Source organism: Henckelia pumila, chromosome 4 (assembly GCF_033568475.1).
Source record: "Henckelia pumila isolate YLH828 chromosome 4, ASM3356847v2, whole genome shotgun sequence".
Lineage (NCBI taxonomy): Eukaryota > Viridiplantae > Streptophyta > Magnoliopsida > Lamiales > Gesneriaceae > Henckelia > Henckelia pumila.
In genome coordinates this window covers 104,395,338-104,420,404 of record NC_133123.1, presented here as the reverse complement: position 1 = coordinate 104,420,404, position 25,067 = coordinate 104,395,338, and the positions used below count along the sequence as shown (strand labels likewise).

The 25,067-nt window shown below is 36.4% G+C and overlaps 1 pseudogene; it reads left to right on the top strand.

Moving 5' to 3' along the window:
* The first annotated feature begins 24,247 nt into the window (after window positions 1–24,247).
* Window positions 24,248–24,776, top strand: LOC140861486 (dirigent protein 1-like; annotated as a pseudogene).
* Window positions 24,777–25,067: the final 291 nt, after the last annotated feature.

Here is a 25,067-nt window from a genome sequence, read left to right as displayed (position 1 = left end):
GGAACGTCTGAAATGTCTTCTCCATGCGATCTAGCCAGTTCTCCGCATCCTTCGGAGTCTTGCCTCCAACCAAGGTCTTAGGACCCATATGTAACAATCGGTGCACACTGAAACACTGATCATCATGATGACGATGATGGCGTTCCCGACGACGCTCCCGCTCGGCATCTCCCCAACGTCCACCAATACTGCCATGACTATTCTGATCATCGTAATATGCCATCTACAAAAATTACCTCGCGGTTATCTTATGCAGAATCTAAATCCCAAGAATATTATGCATGCTCTGATACCATAAATGTAGTGACCCTTACCGAGATCACCTACTAAATAGAACTTAGGCATGAAATTAACTTAATCAAACAGTAAACCAAAAATAAGTTGCGGAAACAATAAACATTAATACAATCCCAAGGAAATGAATCTGCAATTATCCAAATAGTTATACAACCAAATCGAACGCTGTATCAACCCAATGCAATAAGAATAAACCCTAGGCGAAGCTCCAGCTGGCCAACCACTGCCTAGACCCTTTTGGATCCACCCGCCTCATCCAATCTCAAACCTGCACCATGGAATAGGGTGTCCAGAAACACAGAGTACGAGACGTGAGCATAAAATGCTCAGCACGAGAGTATGAGTATACATGAATGCAAGTGTACCGTCTACTGACTAGAGGTCAAGAATCAGATAACAAAGACAGACTGGGCCCTGGTATGTAGCACGATGTGCCATCGCTTCAGGAGGTGGCTCACATACCGAAATACCAGTGGATACGCGGGACCCAAATCGATGGAAGTCAATCCACTAACAGGATAGGGTAGAACTCTACTAACAGATATCTCAAAAGAGATAACTCAAGATGCAAATGTATGCAGCATAAAATCATGTCATATAAATCATGCAATCACATAATACATGCATACTCAGTCACGATATCTCGAACAGTACTTTCGTACCTCAAATACTAGACACGCTCTACCAGCTCTAACTCCACGCCTATAATCCGCACTACAATGCCAAATGATACTAATATCATTAAAGTGCTCTAAAATCCTTAACTAAGCTATTGTATACTCCTAAATATTTTAGGAAGCAAAAGCTATATATGCGTCCGTCGTTAGCCCGTTGCTGTCACTTGCCTCAAGACTAAGCCACAGCTCCGCTACGATGCCTGGATCGCTACGCCACTTCCGGATTCCAAATGGGATGCCTGGAATGCCCTAGATCTAAGCTAGAAGACCAAGGAATCGAGAGAAGAGAGGTGAAAGGTGTGCCTGGAAATGAATCTCGGCACCTCTATTTATAGACATCGAACGGAACATCCATTTCTCCATCGTTGCGTCCGTTCGCCATCGTTGCATCAATTCGCCATCATTGCGTCCGAACGTCACATCAAGTGCGTAAGCAGTGATGAATTCTTGCTGGCACAAATGTTGCATCCGATCCTTGGACGTTGCGTCCATTCCACCTGACCCTCCGGACCATTTCTGATCATTCTAGGTCCATTTCTGTACTCCTCTAATCCATTAGAAGTCCCCTTAATCATGTTTAATCTAAACTAACTTGATTATTGGATTTATTAACAATTACTCACTAATTCTGGGTACGGGCTACTACACATTTGTTGAGCAGTTCAATTGAGCAAGTATTTTCAAGGACAACCAAAATCAATTTTGCAATTTTTGTAAGTGGACTAGATGTTTTAAAATCTGATATGATGTTTTAAACTATTCCAGCATGTATGTTTTGTTTCAATGCTTGGGTTTCGAATATTGTCTTTTGATGTACTAAAACATGTGAACTATTGGTAGGAATATATATTTTGAACATATCTAAATTCTGATTTCTGGTGAATTTAGTGCATAAAACGTTTCCTGTTAATTCTGATGAATATATGGATTTATGTTCTGATATGTATACGTGTAGCGACCCGTTCCAAGACAACTTACTTATTAAATTAAAAACATTTAATTAACCTAAGTTAAATTAAAACAGATAAACCAGCAGAAACTTAAACCGTACAAAAAAATAAACGACAGAATACAACAAGCATTAAAACCCAAGTGATTAAATTTATACAACCCAAATGAAAATAGTACTGTAACCAACAACTAAAATGGGAAATAACTACGATCCTCAGAAATAGCTTCAACCCTCAGCTCGGTGACCAACGCCACTAGGTTCTTCCAACCTAATCCATGTCCCGTAGAATGGGGTGCTCAAGACAAAAAGCAAAGACATGAGCGATAAAAGCGGTCAGTATGGGAGTATGAATATACACATGCTATGAGTGATTGAATGCAAATGTACAGGGTATCGGAAACCTCTCTTGGTAGAAATATGCTCAGTCAAGTGCCGCCATGGTATGTAGCACTTTGGGTCGTTGCATCAGGAGGTGGGTCACACACCAAAAAGAATCTGTCGATATAAGTGACCTGATCATGTACTGACGGGTCCAATTCCATCTACTAAAGAGTAAGGGGTTGAGCGACCCCACTACAGACTATAACAAAGTATAGACTCAACATGATATGCATGCAACATATATAATAATCATGACATAATATATGTACATAAAAAATGTCAGATAACATGCAACAGATAGAACATACATATTCAACCAGGGTATCTCGGTTAGTACGTTCGTACCTCTAATCATGAAACCTAGTAACTGGCTCACAAGTTCAAGCCTATAATCAAATGATTACAATATCACTTATTGTTTAGTGAATGTCTAAACTAGACTAATAGATACTACAAAAATCTATTAAGAGTATAGACTTATGCCTGCGTCCGTCGTCAGCCCTTTGAAGTCGAAAGCCTCACCTCTTGGATACAACTCCGCCGCTACTCCGGAAGTGCTTCGCTAGTGCCCGGACCCCGATTAGTTGGCTAGCATGCCTAAGAAATCACTTAATATGAAAGGGAAGAACTTGGAATGAGCAAGGAGAAGTGAACTCGGATGACCTATTTATATGAAAAGATCGGAAGCTCCGATACCTGCATGCATGCCACGTTCCGAACTTGCCACTTTGGAAGCTCCGATCTCCACTTTGGAGCTTTCGATCCCATGCATGCATCAACGTGTCTAAAGCCTCTTTAAACCTAAGTGGCTGTTCGAGTTCGGACATTCCGAAATCTTACGTGTTCGTGTGTAGTTGACACCTCAAACTCTGCATGGCCTAACCTAGTTCGGATCTAACAAACTATGCCTTTGCTTCCGATCCTACTTCTGATCAGTTCTGTGCTTCTGAACTCTTCGGAGGGTCCGAAGCCTAGTTTTTTAATTCTGAATTCAAATATGCATTTTATTTTTTAAAATTAATAACCCTTGATCATGTTTAACTTTTAGTCCTCTTAAAATGAGAATTGGGTTACTAAATTCTCCCCCGCTTATGAGATTTCTTCCTCGAAATCCGTACTAGGATAAACAAATCGAAACATGATTTATTACATCACTTTAGTTTTAAAATTACAATTGAACTGCTCAAAGAAATGTACAATCAAAACAACTCAGGATGCTCAGAATGCATACGACTCTCCAACACCCAAGTCGCCTCCCCAGTTCCTCGACACTATACCACTGAACCATGACTACAGGAATGCGCTTGTTCCAAATCACCTTGTCTTACCTGTCAATGATCTTGATCGGCCTCTCCACGTATTACAAGTCAGACTATAACTGTATCTCCGTTGGATGCAAAACATGCAACTCATCCATCACATACTGTCGAAGTAGAGATATGTGGAACACATCGTGAATGACGGAGAAATACGGTGGTAATGCCAAAAGATGAGAAAAATCTCCGACCTTTTCTAGGATCTGAAATGGGCCAATGAACCTCGGCACTAACTTGCCATTCAGACCAAACCTCATCACCTTCCGAAAAGGTGAAACTCGCAAGAACACATGCTCTCCTGGCTCAAAATGCAGAGGTCTGTACTTGGAGTTGGCATAGCTGGCATGTCTATCATGTGTGGATCTGACTCTTTTCTTGATCAACTCAACTTTATCGGCAATTGCTGAATCAACTCTGGTCCCTCAATCTGTCGCTCCCCCACTTCATCCTAGAATAAAGTTGTACGACAACGGGGACTATAAAGAGCCTCAAACGGACCTTTCAGGATAAACCAAAATCCATAACTGAAGCTCTAAGAATACTAATGTCCAAGTAGTCCTCTCTGACTGACATTCAGTCTCCGTGTGATATGTTGTACTCAGATTCAAGGTAGTTCCCAAGGCTCGCTGAAAGCTACTCCAAAACGGTGAGGTGAACATCGGATCTCTGTCATTGACTATACTCAGCGGTATACCATGAAGTTGTAAAATCTCTTGAATGTACAACGAGCCATACAGTCAAAGGTAAAAACCCGGTTATATGGAAGGAAATGCACAGACTTAGACAATTGGTCTACAATAACCTAAATGGCATCAAAATTCCTGGAGGAAATCAGCAAGTGGGTGACGAAATCCATGGTCACATGTTCCAAATTACATTTGGGAATCTCCAAACTCTGAGTCAAACCCCATAGGTCGGCAGTGCTTGGCCTTGACTTTCTGGCAAACAAGGCATTTGGATACAAACTGATACACACTGAGCTTCAATCTCTTCCACCAGAATCTTGTATATAGATACTTATACATCTTTGTACTGCTTGGGTGTATGGTGAATCTACTTGGATGGGCCTGAGATAGAATCTCCTCATGCAAAGTCGGATCATAAGGTACAACAACCCTGCCAGACAAACACGACAACCCATCCAACTGAAGATGAAAGCCAGAAGTGTTGTCTTCCAGAGCAAGAAAAGCCAACTTCTGTGTCTTCGGATCTGAATGTTGAACTTTCCGAATACGGGCATACAATGCTGGCTCAACAAAAACTAAAATGACTCAGATCCCTTGTTGTTATTTCTTATGGCAAGAATTAAAACCAGAAGAACACCACTCCTAAACTGCACTGGTGCGAAGAACACTCACATATACCTTACGGCTAAGCACGTCTGCTATTGGATTCACGGAACCTGGATGGTACTTGATTTCACAATCATAATCCTTGAGAATATCCATCCAACGTTGCTGCCTCACGTTCAAATCATCCTGAGTGAACAAGTACTTCAAGTTCTTGTCGTCAGAGCATATCTCAAAACACTCACCGTAAAATTAGTGTCGCTAGATATTGAGTTCAAAAACAATCGTTGCAAGCTCCAAATCATGCACCGGGTAATTCCCCTCATGGGATTTCAGCTGTCAGGAAGCATAGACAATCACATGCTCATTCTGTGTCAGCACTCAACCAAACCGTGAAGATTAGCATCTGTATAAACCACATAACCCCCAAAACTATATGGCAAGACTAGTACAGGTGCGGTAGTCATGCGTCTTCTCAACTCAAGGAATCTATGCTAACACTTGGTCGACCAGATAAAAGAACATATTTTCTCGTCAACCGTGTCAATGGTCTAGTAGTTTGTGAGAAATTATCGATGAACCACAGATAGTACCCTGCTAAGCCCAAGAAACTACAAATATTTGAAGCTGTCATCGAACGCGGTTCGGAATAGCCTCTGTATTACTTGTATCCACTGAAACACCATCTCGAGAAATGACATGACCAAGAAACACCACTTGTTCAATTCAAAACTCGCACTTGCTAATCTTGGCATACAACTATTTTTTTCCCGAAGAGTCTGCAGTAAAATCCTCAAATGTTGTGCATGCTCATCAATACTGCGTGAATAGATCATACTATCGTCAATGAACACCATGACGAAATTATCCACATAATCCAAGAAAAACATTTTCATCAACCCATGAATATTGCTGGTGCGTTCATCAACCCAAAAGGCATCACAAGAAACTCATAGTGACCATACCTCATATGGAATGCAGTCTTAAGAATTTCCACATCTCGGAGTTGCAACTGATGGTAGCCTGACCTCAATTCAAACTTGGAATACACTGTAGTACCCTGAAGATGATCGAGAAAATAAAAATGTATGATTAAGGATACTTATTTTTTATCGTCAGTTCAACTGTATGTAATCAATTCAGAAACACATAAAACCTTATTTCTTTTTGATGAACAACACTAGCGCTCCCCAAGGCGAAACACTCAAACGAATGTATCTTTTATATAACAAGTCCTGCCATTACTGTTCCAACTCCTGAATTGTTGGGTCTATTTTTATAGACCAATATTTGTTTTGATGATAACAAAAATTGTTATTATGTTTCGAACATATTTACTCAAGTATGCAATTGCAAGATCATGTTTTGGAATATTAGGTTTGATGAACTCGGATTCATTTCTGGAACAGCTTCTTGTTTCGAGCATATCTCATAGCTCAATGATCCAAATGACTAGCCGCCAAAACCGTTAAACAACTAACTCAAATATATAAAAGTCATATCTCAGACCATTCGGACAAATTCAGATGTTAGCTAGGTCAAACTGCTGCCTCAACATTGAGCTGGATGAATAAGATGACAGCAAGCAGTTTGACTGACTAATTCTGGTATTTTGGTTATATCTTGCAGCTCAGTTATTCAAATGGAATGATTCAGTATGCATTACAAATTAATAAAATGATCTACAAATCATCTTCACAAATAAAGATCTGAATCGAAGTATAAAGAGTCGATAAACAACATTGAAGTATCTAGGTCTGCACTGCAATTCCGCAGAGCACAATTTCTGGCACAGTCTGGTATTTTTGAGCATAACTCTCTCATGTGAAATCCAAATTGAGTGATTTTTCATTCGTTAGAAAGCTAAGACAAAGGGATACAATTTTAAGTTCATCACTATGCCATAAAAATCAACAAATCATGCTCCAAATGCTTCTTAAAGTTTAGACTGCTTCACTCAAACTAGTGTACTGCTCGGACTGCTTCAACTACTCTGACTGCTCAATCTCATCCCGACTGCTCCAGGCCAACTTCTTAAGGCCAACTGCTCCAAAACTAGTCCACGACGGGAAAAATGTCCAGCAAGGAAAATATGACGGTTGTGTTCTCGGAAACAACACATAATCTTTTCAAACGGGCATATTATTGTGTCTAACGTATATATCACTCTTGGAGCTTATATATACAACATTGGTAAGGTCAAACAAGTGCCGATAAATACAAGATTGGTAAGATCAAACAATTGCTCATAAATACAGCATTGGGAAGATCATATACAACTACTTTTGAAGAGCATTAAATGCATGGGCAACCTATATATTGAAGATCAGCTGAAATGAGAATAATTTGAATACATGGGAATCTAAAATAGATTTATTAGCTACTTGAGAGCAAGTCCATCATATGGACGTCCAAATAGATTTATTAAGCTAGTCAAGAGCTTGTACATGGTTTGAAGAACAAAACAGATTTCTTGAGCTTTCACATTCAAGTTCTTCACACTCAACTCACTCACACACATATAAGAGATTATTTTTAAATATTAGTTGAGTGAGATTCTTCACACAAAGAAATTAAAAACTGTGTTTGTAGTATTATGTGAATTGTGAGGTTGCGGCCTACAATGAAGTGTGCTAGGATTTCCGACTTAGGCGATGGGATAAGTCCTATGATTGGAGTGGGTTGCATACAATACGTTTTATAAATCAAAGTCTTCTAGAGAATCCTTCTCTCGTGGAAGAAGGGGCGACGTAGGAGTTTTATCTCCGAACATCCATAAACAAATTTGTGCCTCTTTTATTTATCGCATTTACTTACTTTTGCTACTATTTGTATGATGCATTGTTAAATAATTTTATGTATTTTTCAAATACAAAAATCTTGAATATTTTTAAAATTATTTACAAAATGTTTAATCAGTTTCTACAAAGGATTATTTTGAGTTTTTTTGCTTGGTTTGAAAATCAAACTCGATTTAATTCATCTATGTTTAATATTTCAAGAACGAGCTATTATAGCTCAAAGAATCTCCCCAAATCGATCCTAACCATTGGTATTAGAGCGGGTTGTTCTTGAAAGATCATTTGAAATTGATTATGATTTTTCAAAATCATTTTTCATGATTTTTCTAACACATATATGAATAGTTAAGTTTTCTGGCAGCTTGCAACGACTTTGGGAAAAATGACATAACTCTTTGTTCGAGTGTCCAAATGAAGAACCACATTTTACATTGAAAACTAGACTCATAGAGGATTGTAGTGGTATAAGATTTGCAGCTTGGTTTTGCACGAGGAAAAGCAGTTTATTATATGAAGTCGAACCAGTCGTACTGCCTCAAAAAACAAGGCATAGACAAAAGTTGGTGTTTTCGTCAAGAAGCTCAAAGATGTTGCACTCATCAATACAAAAACTTATTATATCGATTCACAGACATACATTGTCAAGAAAACTTGGTACACTCGTTCTAAAATCAGCTTTGAGAGAGCATTTGAGTTTGACGTCAATCTTTATGTTCTACTTATGCTAGAATATCTTTGATATTAAGAATGTCTAGTCATATTTCTTACATCAGTGGTTGTGCTTAAATATTATAAAGGGACGCTTAAATGTTTTATGAATATTTCAGTTGACATGTCAATATTGGCTTTGTGTTGCTTGATAGTTTGAGATAACTTTGATACCAAAATATGTTAGATAAAAATATGTTTTTCATGCTCTGCAATTCTTATGTTTTATTGTTCATATTTTTATCCAAGTTTTGTGATCATCAAAAAGATGAAGATTCTTGGGTCTAATTTGATAGACCAGTATTTGTTTTGATGATAACAAAACTTGTTATTATGTTTTTAAAATATTTACTGAAGTATGCAGTTGCAAGATCATGTTTTGGAAGATTAGGGTTCGATGAACTCGGATTCATTTTTGGCTCAGCTTCTTGTTTTGATCATATATCATAGCTCGGTGATTTAATTACCAACCGCCAAAACCGTTGGACAGCTAAATCAAATATCTGCATGTCATATCTCATACCAGTTGGACCAATTCGGATATTAGCTAGGTCAAACTGCTGCCTCAACATTGAACTGGACAAATAAGATGACAACAAGCAGTTTGACTGACCAATTATGGTATTTTTGTCATATCTTGCATCTCGGTTATTCACATGGAATGATTCAGTATGCATTACAAATCCAAGAACATGATCTACAAATCATATTCACAAGACAAGATCTGAATAGAATTATAAATAGCCTAGAAACTGCATTGAAATCTCTAGGTCTGCACTGAAATTTTGCAGAGCAGAATTTCTGACACTGTCTGATATTTCGAGCATAACTCTCTCATGTGAAATCCAAATTGAGTGATTTTTAATGCATTGGAAAACTAAGAGAAGGACTACAACTTTTATGTTCATCACTGTGCCAAAAAATCAACGAATCATGCTCCAACTGCTTCTTCAATTTTTGACTGATTCACTCATACTAATGGACTTCTCGGACTACTTCGACTACTCTGACTGCTCAGTCTTGTCTCGATTGATCTAGGCCAACTGCTCCAAAACAAGTCCAAGACGGGAAAAATGGCCAGCAAGGAAAATATGACAGTTGTGTTATCAGAAACAACACATAATCTTTTCAAACGGGCATATTATTGTTTCTAACGTATATATCACTCTTGGAGCCTATATATAAAACATTGGAAAGGTCAAACAAGTTCCCATAAATACAATATTGGGAAGATCAAACAATTGCTCATAAATACAACATTGGGAAGATCATATACAACTACTTTTGAAGAGCATTAAATTCATAGGAAGCCTATATAATGTGTTGTTAACTTTGAATCAGTATGCACGCAACAACATAGAAGATAGCGAGCCGAGAGTTTAACTCTCTATGTTTAAGACAAATTTGTCCGCCTAGGTGCTCACGGGATTGATCAAAATGTCTCCCAAGATAGAAAGTTAATCACCAACTTCGATTAGTAGCACTAAAAAATCGAAGAAACTTTGCACACTCAAAGTGTGAAAGAAACTCAGACTAAACTCAAAAGAATGAGTATGCAAGAAAAATATAAGGGAAGAATGAATTGAGCGAGTTGGAATGAATGGCGAGGGGTCTATTTATAGACGTTGGAAGGTTGCATTCGGATAGGCGCATCTGTTGGCTGCACACTCGGCCGAGGGGATGAACTGGTTCGGATCGAAGAAACGCACACGTTCAGCTGAGAGGATGCACTGGTTCGGTCCAAAAAGTTGCACTGATTCAGATCCAAGAGACACAACTCTTCTGATTAATAATTAATTTCCGGAAGCAACATAAATAAATTATTCATTTATTTTGTCCAAAAAAGTTATATATGCGTCAAAGACAAACCCAAGACCATGCCCATGTCAAGTTCGGTCCGAGCCAGCCGGTCGGATGGCGGCGGCGGCGCGCACTCTCGTGTGGCTAATGGTTCGAACCTAGTATGATATAGGTCAACTCCCCTTAACAAACGTGAGTACCCCTTGGGGCACCAACCCATTGAATCAACTTGGGCTATTTAAGTTGAGTTCCATTTCCTTAATTTTACAATGTGGGATGAGCTTAAATTCTCATTCACATCTTGTCCTATTTTTCCATTTTTCCAACACAATTTTTCCAACAATCCCCCACATGAAGGTGATTTATGCGAATATGTATGCATAGAGTTTTTTGCAAAAAATTATTGCATGGGAAGAGGTAGCTTGCGGCTTTGAACCTTCCTTAGTGAAATACTATCGGATTTACTAGGCTGCTTAGTGAACGTGATGTCTTGAACTATTCAGCCGTTGATGTAAACCAACAACAGTATTCACACAATAATTTTTCTCACACTTTATATGTTCTCATGGTTTTGTCCATTTTGGCCCTGGACAATATCTTGGATTCTTAAGTGTTTCGTTGAAGGGGCCCGTCTTCACACATATATAGGTGATCTCCTATTATAAGAGTATCTTGACATACCCCATTTCATAAAGAAATATAGGAATCATTAAAAGTTGCGCAGGTTGCACTTGAATCCTAGGAATGAGAATAGAACAAATTTTTAAGTGCACACGATCATTCATAACTTGATTTTCCCCTTGAACCAAGATCTTGTGATCTCCAATCTACAAGGTTGGGTTTCCACTATGAATATCCTTTAATTTTGTAGGTTTTAGCCTCATTCCTCTTGACAAGCAGTTTATTTGATCTCTCCCTAAACCTTTTGTTAACGGATCCGCTAAGTTATCTTTTTATTTCACATAATCAACTGCGATAGCACCATTTGAGATCAACTGTCTAATGGTATTATGTCTTCGACGTATGTGTCGCGACTTACCATTATACATATTACTTTGTGCCCTACCTATAGCCGACTGACTATCGCAATGTATCATTATTGCTGACACTGGTTTCTTCCAACACGGAATATCTTCTAGGAAATTACAAAGCCATCCCGCTTCTTCTCCCGCTTTGTCTAAATCTATGAACTCCAATTCCATAGTTGAACGAGCTATAAACGTTTGCTTAGAGGATTTTCACGACACATCTCATCCATCGATGGTGAACACATATCCACTTGTGGACTTAGAGTCTTTTGTGTCTGAAATCCAATTTTCATCACAATATCCTTCAAGTACAGAATGATATGTTGCATAATGTAATCCATAGTCCATTGAATACTTTAAGTATTTAAATACTCTTTCTAATGCCTTCCAATGATCATGACTTGGACTACTTGTGAATCTACTCAATTTATTTATCGAGTAAGCAATATCTGGACGAGTACAATTTGTAATATACAATAATCCTTGCATATTGCTGTTGAGATATGGGTTCACCACGATTTTTAGATAAATGTAAATTTAAATCCACGGGTGATCTTATCGGCGTAACATCATACGAATTGAATTTCCTAAGTACTTTCTCAACATAATGAGATTGTGTTAGGGTAATTCCTTCAGATGTTTGTACAATCTTAATTCCTAAGATTACATTTGCTTTCCCCATATCTTTCATATCAAAATGTTTTGTTAACATTTTCTTAGTATTCATGATGATATCATGTCTACTACTCATTATAAGCATGTCATCTACATATAAACAGACAATTACATATGAGTCTGGTGTGCTTTGTATATAAACACATATATCACACTCGTTAATCTTGAATCCATTGGACATCATTGTTTTGTCAAACTTTTCATGCCATTGTTTAGGAGCTTTTTTTAGCCCATACAACGATTTAACGAGTCTACATACTTTCTTTTCTTTACTAGGAGCAATAAATCCTTTAGGTTGATCCATATATATATATATATATATATTTCTTCTTCTAACTCACCATTTAAAAAAGCCGTTTTTACATCTATTTGATGAATTTCGAGATTATTTAAAGCATCAATTGCTATAAGTACTCAAATAGACGTTATTCTCGTAACAGGTAAATATGTCTCGAAGAAATCCAACCCTTATTTTTGTCTAAATCCTTTAGCCACTAACCTTGCTTTGTATTTTTCAATAGACCCACCAGCTTTGTATTTTCTTTTTAGGATTCATTTGCATCCTAAAGGTTTGTTTCCTGGTGGGAGATCTACTAATTCCCAAGTATGATTTTGCATGATGGAATCTATTTCTCTATTTACGGCCTCTTTCCAAAGCGAAGCGTCAGGACTAGATAGTGTTTCGCTTAAAGTCCTTGGATCATTTTCTATAGCATAACTAAGAAAATCAGGACCAAAAGTTTTGGCTATCTTAGCTCGTTTACTACGCCTTGGTTCTTCACTTTCATGAGATTCCCCATTAGTGGATTCATGAACTATTTTGAAAGAGCTCTTTTCTTTTTCTTCCTTACAAGGAAAGACGTTCTCAAATAATGCAGCATTCCTTGCTTCGATTATCATACTTTCATGTATATCAGGAATTACTGACTTGTGCACTAAGAACCTATATGCACTACTATGGTTTGCATATCCAATAAAGATGCAATCCACTGTCTTAGGTCCAGTATTCACTTGTTTTGGCTTGGGTATTTCTACTTTCGCCAAACACCCCCACACTTTCAAGTATTTGTATGAAGACTTATGTCCTTTCCACAATTCGTAAGGAGTTTCATTCTTCTTTTTATGTGGAATTTTGTTAAAAATATGATTTGCCGAAAGTATTGCTTCTCCCCACAAGTTTTGGGGTAATCCAGAACTTATTAGCATGACATTCATCATCTCCTTTAGAGTACGGTTTTTCCTTTCCGCGACACCATTAGATTGCGGTGAATAAGGAGCCGTTGTTTAATGAATATTGCCAGATTCATTGCAAATTTTTCAAACGGAGAAACATATTCACCTCCTCTATCATTACAAATCTTTTTGATTTGTTTGCCTAGTTGATTTTCAACTTCAGTTTTATAAGTTTTAAAAACTTCTATAGCTTCATTTTTGCTTCTTAAAAGAAACACATAACAGAATCTAGTGCAATCATCAATGAATGTAATAAAGTAATTTTTCCACCTCTAGTTTGTATAAACTTTAAGTCACAAATATCGGTGTGAATTAGTTCTAGAGGTGTTGTACTTCTTTCCACCGTGTGAAAAGGAACTTTAGTCAATTTTCTTCAACACATACTTCACATTTGTGTTTCGAATCAATCTTAGTCATTGGAATAAGATTTAACTTTTCAAGTTTCCTCAAAGTGTTGAAGTTAACATGTCCTAATCTAGTATTCCATATATTAGAACACTCAACCAAATAATTCAAAGATTTAATTTTATTGTTTTCAGAATCTCGAAGTACATTCATTACATTCATCTTGAACATTCCTTTTTCTATATAACCTTTGCCTAGGAACTGTATATTTTTCATGATTATAACTTTTCCGGCTTCAAACACTATTCTAAATCCGGCCTTAACCAGTCTAGAGCACGATACAAGATTCTTTCTTATGTCCGAAACATGAAGGACATCAATAAGAGTAAGATCCTTTCCCGAAGTCATCTTGATCACCACTTTGCCTAAGACAACGATGTTAGATGTTGCATTGTTACCCAGGTAGAGTTGTCGTCCACTTATGGGTGTATACTTGGAGAATAACTCCTTGTCAGCACAAACATGTCGTTTCGCTCCAGTGTCGATATACCATTCTCTAGGATGATCAACCATGTTAGCCTCGAATATTACTGCTTGCAGATCTAACTAAGACAAGTCAACAGGCACAGATATATGTTGGGCAACATTTGCCCGATAATAATTGTCCTTCTTTGGTAAGCGACAATCCTTGGCTTTGTGGTTTGATTTGCCACAATTCCAGCAAGTTCCTTACCATTTCTTATTTTTCCCTTGCTTTGGACCTTTTCCAAATTGCTTTATTTTCTTGGTAGCATTTGGCTCCACTAGATTTGCCTTTTCTTCCATAGGAATCTTCCCGGTTTTAATCTTAGACTTGCAATTATATTCCTCAATTCGCAGCCGGTCGATTAGATCTTTGGGCCCCATTTCTTTGCGTTTATGCTTCAAGTAATTTTTGAATTCCTTCATCAAATGCGGCAGCTTCTCGATCAAAGCAACAACTTGGAAGGATTCATTTATCATCATCCCTTTGGCCATTATGTCATGGAAGATGATTTGAAATTCTTGCACTTGATTTATCACCATTTTGGTATCAACCATCTTGAATTCGAGGAACCTTCCGACAACGAATTTCTTTGTGCCAGCATCCTCCGTTTTGTATTTCTTCTCTAAGGATTCCCACAGTTCCTTTGCAGTCTTGGTTGCAGGGTATACACTGTATAGCTGCCCTTAGCAGAATAATCTTGGTTTCCAAAATGACAAGCTGGACATACTTTGCCTTTAGAAAAATAAATTTTGGGCAAATTAGTGACCAATTCAAGCGTACTCAAATTGGAAATAGCCTTGAAATTAAGATGATTCAGTCGCTTGTGCCATAGCCAGTTCCGATTGAGGTTAGAAGCTACTAGGCAGACTAGCTGGATCGGTTGAGCATTCCAAAAAACTTTTTATGTATTTGCACACCTATTTCCTGTCAAAATAATATTTCCAGAAAGATCCTTGACAATACATGAGTGTTTCTTGAACTCAACTGAATATTCATAATTGCATACTTGACTAATACTTATTAAATTATATTTTAAATTCTCAACCAATAATACGTCTTTGATAATGATGTTACCGCGGATAATCTTACCCTTCCCACGGTTCTTCCCTGTGAATTATCACCAAATACGATCTTTGGTCCAGTACATTGGATCCGTTCAGATAGTAGTTGAGCATCCCCAGTCATATGTCTAGAGGAACCACAATCTAGATACCAAACTGATTTTTGCATTTATTCGATTCCTGTTACCTGCATTAACAAAGTTAAATGATTTTGGTACCAATATTTATTGGGGTACACGCTGGATTAATCCTTTAGATACCCAGATCTAGATTAGTTTCACTGACTTGCCAATTTTCGTGTTCCAAAAATTTTGTGCAGATGCATGTGTTTGTGAACGTGTTGTGTGATATGCAGTTAATACTAAATGGTGTTTTACTATTCACACTTCATATAGATGCATGTATCTTTTCTAAACAGGCTTTTTGTAATTGTTTCGGTTTTGGTTTCCTCTCATAGAATTGTTACTTGCCCCCACTGAACCGATTAGGCATCCAGCTAATTGGTTCTAGAATTCTCTGGAACAAAACCGATTCCAAAATTTTTCCCATTCGTCTTTTCAATTGGCCTTTCAACTTGAGGGATAGGTTTTTTCATGAATTTCTCCATGTTCATGTCCTATAATGGACTTAAAAAAGTGTATGTATTGCACATGTTCAGTTTTGGGAGTGTACTCGACTCACCAATGCAATCATTTTTAACAAACCCGATACCACTTTTGTCTCCAATGGATTTTTGAAAATCTTTGCAGTGCTTTCAGACTGATTTTCTTGACTGATTGTTCCCAATTGGGTTCATTCAAGATATATCGTAGGTCATGTTGCTTTGTCTTAAATGATATAGAGAGTTTTTGGTACTCATTTTTCATCTCTTGAAGTACATTTATCAAATCATCTCGTGTAAATTCATCGAAACTAAAGTCAAATACCTGCTCACTGGTAGACTCCAGTTCTTGATAATTGGCCATCAAGCAGGTAACTTGTTCATCATCACTCTAACAGGAGGAGTAGTCTGACTTCGATGAGTCACTATTAATCTCTGCCCACTTAACTTTGCTTTCCTTAGCAGCTAGAGCTTATTGTTTCTTCTTAGAAATTTTATGTCATATCTTGAACTTCTCTTCTTCTCACAGGGCTTCTTTCCCTTATCAGTTGACTTCCTCTCATCCTTCTTGGGCTTTGAACAATATGCTATGAAATGACCATTTTCCCCACAATTGAAGCATGCTTTTGAATCATCGACTAAATCCTTTTTTTGATAATTTTTTCTATGAGATCCTCCTTTATTTTTTCGTAGGAATTTTTCAAAATTCTTCACAAATAGTGACATGGCATCACTTCTCAACTGTTCTGCTGTGCTTTCCACCGAGACTAATGGTCTAGTTTTACTGTTGCAAAGGCTTTTGTCAACTGAGGTGTAGACTGATCTTCCTTTCTAATCTTCAACTCAAACTTATATGATTTTAAATCAACAAATATATCATGGAGTTCAAGCTTGTTCAAGTCTTTTGATTCATGCATTGCTATTTTTTTGACATCCCACTCCTTGGGAAGTCCTATGATAACCTTCAAGATTACTTCTCGATTTGGAAACACTTTGCCCAGTGCATTGAGTTCAATAATGATACTGCTCACACATATACTGCTCACACATTCATCAAATTCGGTCATAGATTCTCCAGGCTTCATCCGAATGTTTTCAAATTTCTATGTTGCCACAGACAGTTTGTTCTCCTTGGTTTTTTCATTCCCTTCACAAGAAGAATAAGTTTCTCCAATATCTCTTTTTCAATTTTGCACATCTTGATTTTACTGAAGGTATTATTTTCAAGAGTTTTATGCATGATGTCCTTAGTAACATTATCCAAATTGGCCTTCTTCTTGTCTGTAGTTGTCCATTCGCTTCTACGATTTTCAACAGATTGGGGAGCTCCTTCTATCACCGCGATTTTTGTATTGGCCTTTGTGATGGAAATGGGACCGTCAGTGATGACATACAACATGTCATCATCTAAAGCAAAAAAGTGTGCTTGCATCCTTATCTTCTAGTTATCAAAGTCTTCTCTTGAGAACATGAGAATTTTGCTGAATAAAGTTATCTTGAGGGAGTGTCCAAAGGCAATAAAGATACTTTGCTCTGATACCACTTGAAAGGATCGATTAGGTGTAGAGGGAGGGTGAATACACCACAAAAATTTCTTCAACGGAAACTTGAATTGAATTGGTTTGGAACTGAATCCTCTCTTTCTTGGTTGTCGATGCTAATTGACAAACAAAGGTATTGTGCGGAAAATGCCAATTAACAGATCTGAACACAATGTATAGAAATAAAATTCTAGATTGAAATTAGAGTAAATTAACTGAAATGATGAACACGAAAAAATGTTTATGGATGTTCGGAGAATTAAAGACTCATACGTCACCCTTTTTTTCTTGTCAAGAAGGTTTTCACTAGAATACTTTGAACTTTAAACACTTTGCGAAATCCCGATCCAAGACTAGGGCTTACACCACTGCCTAGTAACTCAACTCAATAAGATAGTCCTAGACTGAATCTATTACAAAGTGATCTACAATTCAATAAACTAGCACAAAATGACCCTTCATAGATCGGATAAGGTCTTCAAATGTGTGCTTCGAGTTCTTGATCAGATTTTATAAATAAATTTTGAAATCTTGAGGTAAACTGATATATGCGAGAAACAAGTGAGTGAGAGAGCCTCCAAAATTGATCTTGTGGCCTATTTATAGGAATTGGTTCCAATGATCATAAATATTTAAATAGTATCCGTTCCTCTCAGAATTTTCCTTTTGCACTGTTTGTATTTCCACGTCAACATTCTCTCTGATGAAATAGTACGATTGTTTGCACGGATGTGGTTGTCATGTGTCAGTGTACGAAAAATTTTATCCAAAAAGTTTGACTGCGACCAACCGATTATTCCGAGAAAGTTGGTAAAATGACTTCATCAAATACTTCTTAGTAAAGTGCTTTAGTCTAGCTAAGATTCGGTTTGGAAATCTTCAATTTGGGTAGGTAAACTGTTTAGTCTATATAGCAGTTTGGAAAGTGAAAAATTTATTCAACCAATTTTGGTTGGTCTTTACCAGTTCAATTTGGGTAATGCAGTTTAGCTTTGCAATTGTTTTTAAACGCCGAAACCTAATTTATCCAACACTATCAATTAAAATTTCATAACATTTCATGTTTTTCATAAGGAACATAGCTTTTGTTATAACATACCAACATATAATTCATTGCATAACTAAAATGATCCACGTGAGTCATTCTTTTCATTCTTGACATCAAAACTTGAACCTTTTTGCATAGTAACTCTTAAAAATACTTAAAACACCTTGAAAGATCATAAACATGAATTTAGGAGTTCAAATACATAAAAACATATGCCCGAGACAGAACCAAGGCGCTGGGGTGCGCATTTCTGTGCACCATGGCAAAGCCATGGGCACTGGGGCGCCAAAAAATGATGCCTGCTTTCGCAGGCCACGGTGCAGTGTGCCAAAATCTCGTTTTATTTTATCTTTCCTTTTCGATCCTTTTTCAAATATACTCACACACCCATTGAAACTTATGATCAAACACATGAAAAACTTCAAAAACTCGAAATAATTCATCCAAAAACAATGATCTTCAAAGGATTTTCATAAAAAATGTACGTTCAAAATACACACACAAAATTACTCAGATTCAAACATATTTCTCAAAAATCTTTAACATCTTTCTCAAAAATATTTGACCAAAACATCAAGAACGATTCACGTTTCACAATACTACACCATGCTCTTCAAAATCTCTCAAAATCAATGCAATATACATTACATACACATCAACATACAAGTTTTTCAAATCAAAATACATATATTCTCGAATTGTAGTTTCATAAGAGTTTAAAACTTGCCTTTCTTCGATGGTAGGGAGAAATCCGGACTCTGGGACGCGATCTAGCCTTCAAACAATGAACGAATCGTGGAACTTCTTGCAAATTTTTGAAAGGGTTAGAGGAGAGGGTGAAAGGCGGAGTTTGACGTGAGAAGAGAGAGTGAGAAAGAAAAAGTTTTGATATGAAGAAAAACTTTGGCTAATGGGCCGAAACCTGGCCAGTTTACTTAAAAAGTCTTTTTTTAAAAATTTTCTCCTCTAACTTTAAAATAAAATGTCACATACTACTTATAACATAAAATTTTTACAACCAACACATTTTAATTTAAATTTACTTAACTTCGTTCGTAAGCTAGTCTTGAATCCCTTCGTCACCAGAATTAAACTCATATTTGAAAAATATCAAAAGCTAACTTTTGTAACCTTTAAACATCAGGAAAATTATGTAACATTAAAACGTTTAACACCACATTTAAACATATATTTTAATACCTAAAAACTCAAAATTGAAACGTAAAAATCTCATGCAATATACATAGCACGAAATATTTTAAACGTAACTTTTAAATCATTAATATCACATAAAATCATTAAATTAAAAATAACTTTAAATCATAAATAAATAAAATAAATTCACTTAAAATTCATGTAAAATTCCTTTAATACTCGTGAGTAGATTTATGGATTTTTCGGGCATAACAAATCTACCCTCCTTAAAAAGAATTTCGTCCTAGAAATTCGAATTTACAAACTCCAATAATAGAGGCTCTCAAAAATCTGATCTACTAAATCCACGTTTACATTTCTAGCTTCCAATTCTCAACGTCCCAATCACCATGCTTCTGATCCGCGCTCTGATAAAATAAAATATTTTATCGTTCTCATGTGTCTTTCTCATCTCAGTCGAGCCTACCTTTATAAATTTTCGTTGTTAAGCACAACTTAAAGCGAATTATGGCAGCTTACTTAAGTCCCACTGTAACTCAAATTTGATATTTTTACACAATTCTTAGTACCATAATGAAAGTCCAACCACATGCTTACATCAACTCGTACATAAAACCCAAAGGATAACTCTAATGTTCATCTCTCAAACACAACGATTACATTATTCCACAACTTGACTAATTACCCATGTTTGTATGATCCACTTATTTATCCTCAAACATCCGTAAACCAAAATTTATGTTTCCAAATTTCTTTATTTAAACATGGAGCTAAAGTATCAACTCCAGAAATAAACTTCACTTAGTAACACTTAACCATGCGGACCTGAAAATCACATCAAAGATCACTAAGTTCCTTGTCAAAACAAAATCCACAATAATTTTCATAAAGGTCATAACAACAAACACAGGACACAATTTTTATCAACTTACATATCTCATACAACAAAGGCATGCAAGAGAACAATCAACCATTATAATTGTAGGACCGAGCGCTTGCCGCTTTACCAAAAGCTATAGCTTGTGGTAATAGTGCAAATCAAATCTTTTAAACCGCACAGCAGCCCAAGCCCCATGGTTCGATCGCTCTACCCAATAGATACAATTATTGCACCCCAAAATTCTTCCTCTCAATAATTGCACTCTTGCAATAAATTGGAATCGAACTCATGTCCTTGGATCTGATACCAATTGTATGACCAAAAACTTGTCACTTTACCAAAAGTTATAGCTAGTGGTAATGGTGCAACTCAAATCTTTTAAACCGCACAGCAGTCCAAGAGACATGGTTTGATTGCTCTACCCAGCAGAGACAATTATTGCACCCCAATAATATTACATTCCTTATGATGCAAGTGCATTCTCAAAAAGAAAATAATCTTAGCCATAATTTCCAAATGTAAAATCTCACCAAACAATTCTATGCCAACACGGGACCTTTCAACCCATACAATAACATTCAAAGAAGATTGACTTAAATCTAACAAATGATCACACAGTCCAGTAAATCAAAATCCTCCTATTAAATCAAGTCATTCTTTCCTAAAGGTACTCTTAAATATATCAGATCCAACACAGTCATAAATCCAAAAATCCATTCGCACAACACAACATATTTCTTTTTAAATCATGCATAGTCATAACTGTAAACAGTATCATAACTTTGACATTAAAACGTAAACCTTACAGTCATAGATGCAGGAGCATTGGAGTCCTTTGCGAGATTGCATGCACGAACTGGGTCACAGAACTAACATCTCTGATACCAATTGTGATGTATATATTTTTGGACATTTTTGAAGAATTATGATGCGGAAAAAAATGCGGAATAATTTTTTTTCCAAAACATGCATCATGCTTGTAGGTACAAATAACAAGCGTAAAATTAATGTTAATCAAAATACTCACAACCTCATGACTCAAAACTCATTTAAACTATCATTTAACAAAAATGATGCTAACTCATACGGAAACGCCAAAACTTCCTCACACATGAAAAACTTGAAACTATAAAATACACGACAAAAAAATAACGTGTTTAAAACAAGATTTGAATCTTAAAATGACTTTCTAACACATGAGTTCAATAAATATGCATAAAATTAATAAAATTCCCAAGATTTTGTGGTGATGCTTGACATAAGGTTCTTGGACATCCGTGCCATGAAAACTCTTCTCGCCTTCTCGACTACTCGACCCCATGATCAAATTTTAAATAATTAACTTCTTCGTTTACATCTGTACCATACAAGTATAATGAGTCTAAAGACTCAACAAAAAACATATCTTTCATAATTATTACATAATAAAAATCATCATGTTTTGGACGTGCAAAACTTAAACATAAACATCATGCATAAAAAAACATATTATCATAAAATTCTCCATTTTGGGTGATGAAAAATGTGTAAATGTGGCAACCATTAGAGCCTTTGGGTCCCGTCATCATGGTCTTTGTACAAGAAACATATAATTTGTTACAACCCATACCATCCTTGTGCCATATGCGTACCGTCCTATACCGACCGTCACCGATATGCACATTAAACTTTCATTTTTTTGGAAAGGCCCTTCCCGAAGCTCATCCCCGGGCACCAATCCCATACTGCAACCACAAGTCCACACTAGACATCAAAGGTTTTCATGAATACATAACATCATTCAACATCATAACTTCGTACACTTCATAATGTTTTCTCATCATAAACATTATGATCATAAACTTTCTCATAAATTCATCATAAAACATATTATTGTTCATGAAACATACTTAAAAACATCTTAAAATCATCGTGTCATCATGAACCTTTAAAATAACTAGAAACCTGATATGTCATGCTCTTTTAATTCTTTCGTGCTTGAAAATCATGCATGCTAAATAAAATAAAGATAAAAAAGTCCACTAAAATTTAAAAATATTTCATGATTTTCATAAGGAACATAGCTTTTGTGACAACATACTAGAATATAATGTATTACATAACTAAATCGGTCCATGTGAGTCGTTCTCTTTGTTCTTGACATCATAACTTGAAATTTTTTTTATAGTAACTCTTAAAAATACTTAAAACACCTTACAAGATCATAAACATGAATTTATGAGCTCAACTACATAAAAACATATGCCCGGGTCAGAACCTAGGGTGCTGGGGCACGCATTTTTGCGCGCCCGAAATGGGCTCCCCTGCACCTGGGCTGCTGCCTGCGAACGTAGGGCGCCGAAATCTCGTTTTCTTTCATATTTTTGGGTCCTTTTCGATCCTTATTCAATACCATCGAAACTTATGATCAAACAAGTGAAAAATTTCAAAAAATTGAAATAATTCTTCCAAAAACAAAAATCTTCAAAGGAATTTCATCAAAAATTTACGTTCAAAATACACACACAAAAAATACTCATATTCAAACATCTTTCTCAAAACGCTTTAACATCTTTCTCAAAATCTTTGACCAAAACATCAAGAACGATTCGTGTTTCAAAGTACTATATCATGTTTTTCAAAATCTCTCAAAATCAATGCAATATACATTACATACACATCAACATAAAAGTTTTCATATCAAAATACATATATTCTCGAATGGTGGTTTCAAAAACATTTAAACTTGTCTTTCATCATTGGTAGGGAGAAATCTGGACTCTGGGACATGATCTAGCCTTCAAACAACGAACGAATCGAGGAACTTCTATGCTTGGAGTGTGCAGATTTTTGAAAGGGTTAGAGGAGAGGGTGAGAGGTGGCATTTGACATGAGAAGAGAGCGAGAGAGAGAAAAAATTTTGACATGAAGAAAAACTTTGGCTAATAGACCGAAAGCTGGCCCGTTGACTTAAAAATACTTTCTTTTATATTTTTTCTCCTCTAACTTTAAAATAAAATACCACATATAATTTTTAACATAAAATCTGCACAACCAACACATTTTAATTAAAATTTACTTAACCTAGTTCGTAGGCTTGTCTCAACTCCCTTCGTTACCGGAATTAAACACATACCTGAAAAACATCAAAAGCTAACTTTTGCAACCGTTAAACATCAAAAAAATTACATAATATTAAATTATTTAACACCACATATAAAAATATGATTTAACACCTAAAAACTCAATTGTTAAATGTAAAAATATAATGCAATATACATCGCACGAAATCTTTTAAACGTAACTTTTAAATCATTAATATCAAATAAAATCATTTAATTAAACATAAATTTTAAATCATGAATAAATAAAATAAAATCACTTAAAATTCATTTAATTTTTTTTTAATACTCGTGAGTGGATTTATAAATTTTTCGGGTATTACAAAAGCGATTGGACCTTGCAATTTGAGTTTGGAGCTTCCGAGCTCACCATATACCTCCGAAGTATAACGCTGCTTCCGAACTGCTCTTCGGAGCTTCAGAGATGCCCAATAACTTGAAGTCCTTGGAACCATTTCCGATCATCCTAAATTCAATTTTTAACTCCTTAATTCCAGTTGGGAACCATTGTCCCTGGACATAACCTTGCCTCAATACTCCCACTACGTCCAATATGAGACATATCCCGAGGAATGGGATGTCCAAGATACACCAAGGACGTGAGCGACAATCGTTCAGTGCGAAAGTATGTGTATACATAACTCATATGATATATGCAGTATGAGATGATTGGAAGACTGGACAACTACCAATCCTGCTCATACTAGGCGTCAATGAGTATGTAGCACCATCTGAGAATCCGACCATGGGGTGACTTACATACTCGTCTAGACCACTGTAATATTAGTCTTGGCGTTGTTTTAAAAGAACCCTAAAAGATTTGAACCCAATTCATAACCACCATAATGTTGTCAAGAATCATATATTGCACTGCTGTCCTTTTAGCCACAATCGCAGTCATACTACTTGCTTTATTCTCACCACAGCCCTATAGAAAGAACCCGACACCCTTTGTAGCCCTGTCATTCTACATTCGACAACCTCAAGTCGCTGGCCCCGACGCCCATCCGGTGGCACCACCACCACCACCAGCTGCCGTAGCTCTCATATTCAACCACACACTTACAGAAGGATCCGAAAACACGTCTCAAGTGGTCGGGAAAGCACAAGGTTTTATAATCCATGTGGAGAGCTTTGCGCATTCGGCGTTCAACATCATTTATCTTACCATACATACAAATGAGTATTCCGGTAGCATCAGTGTCCAGGGCAAGAGCTTATCCCACAAAGAAACATAAGTTTTGAGTATTGTGGGTGGCATAGGGTCCTTTGCTTTTGTGTGTGGCCTAGCTGTGTTTGCGCAAATGGATGAGGCAATTTATCATATAAAATTGCACTTGAAATTTTCTAATGGCTCCTAAGCAATCTTGGATAAGGCAAAAGTTATTGCGGAAAAGTGCCCCGTTTTTCTCGACTCTTTCCCTCTAATTTTACAGCTTTGACAGGATTTATAAGAATAGTATCTCTTGAATAATAATTTCAGTCAAAGAGATCAATCTTCTGACTTTTGGTTTTCACTGATTGTAAGTTATAAACTCCAATTTTCACTGATTGTAAGTTATAAACTCCAATTGGTGTTCATGAATAGCTCGAAGTAGCTCAATGTTGTAACAATATATATGACAGTAGTGTATGACATACATATTTTGTAT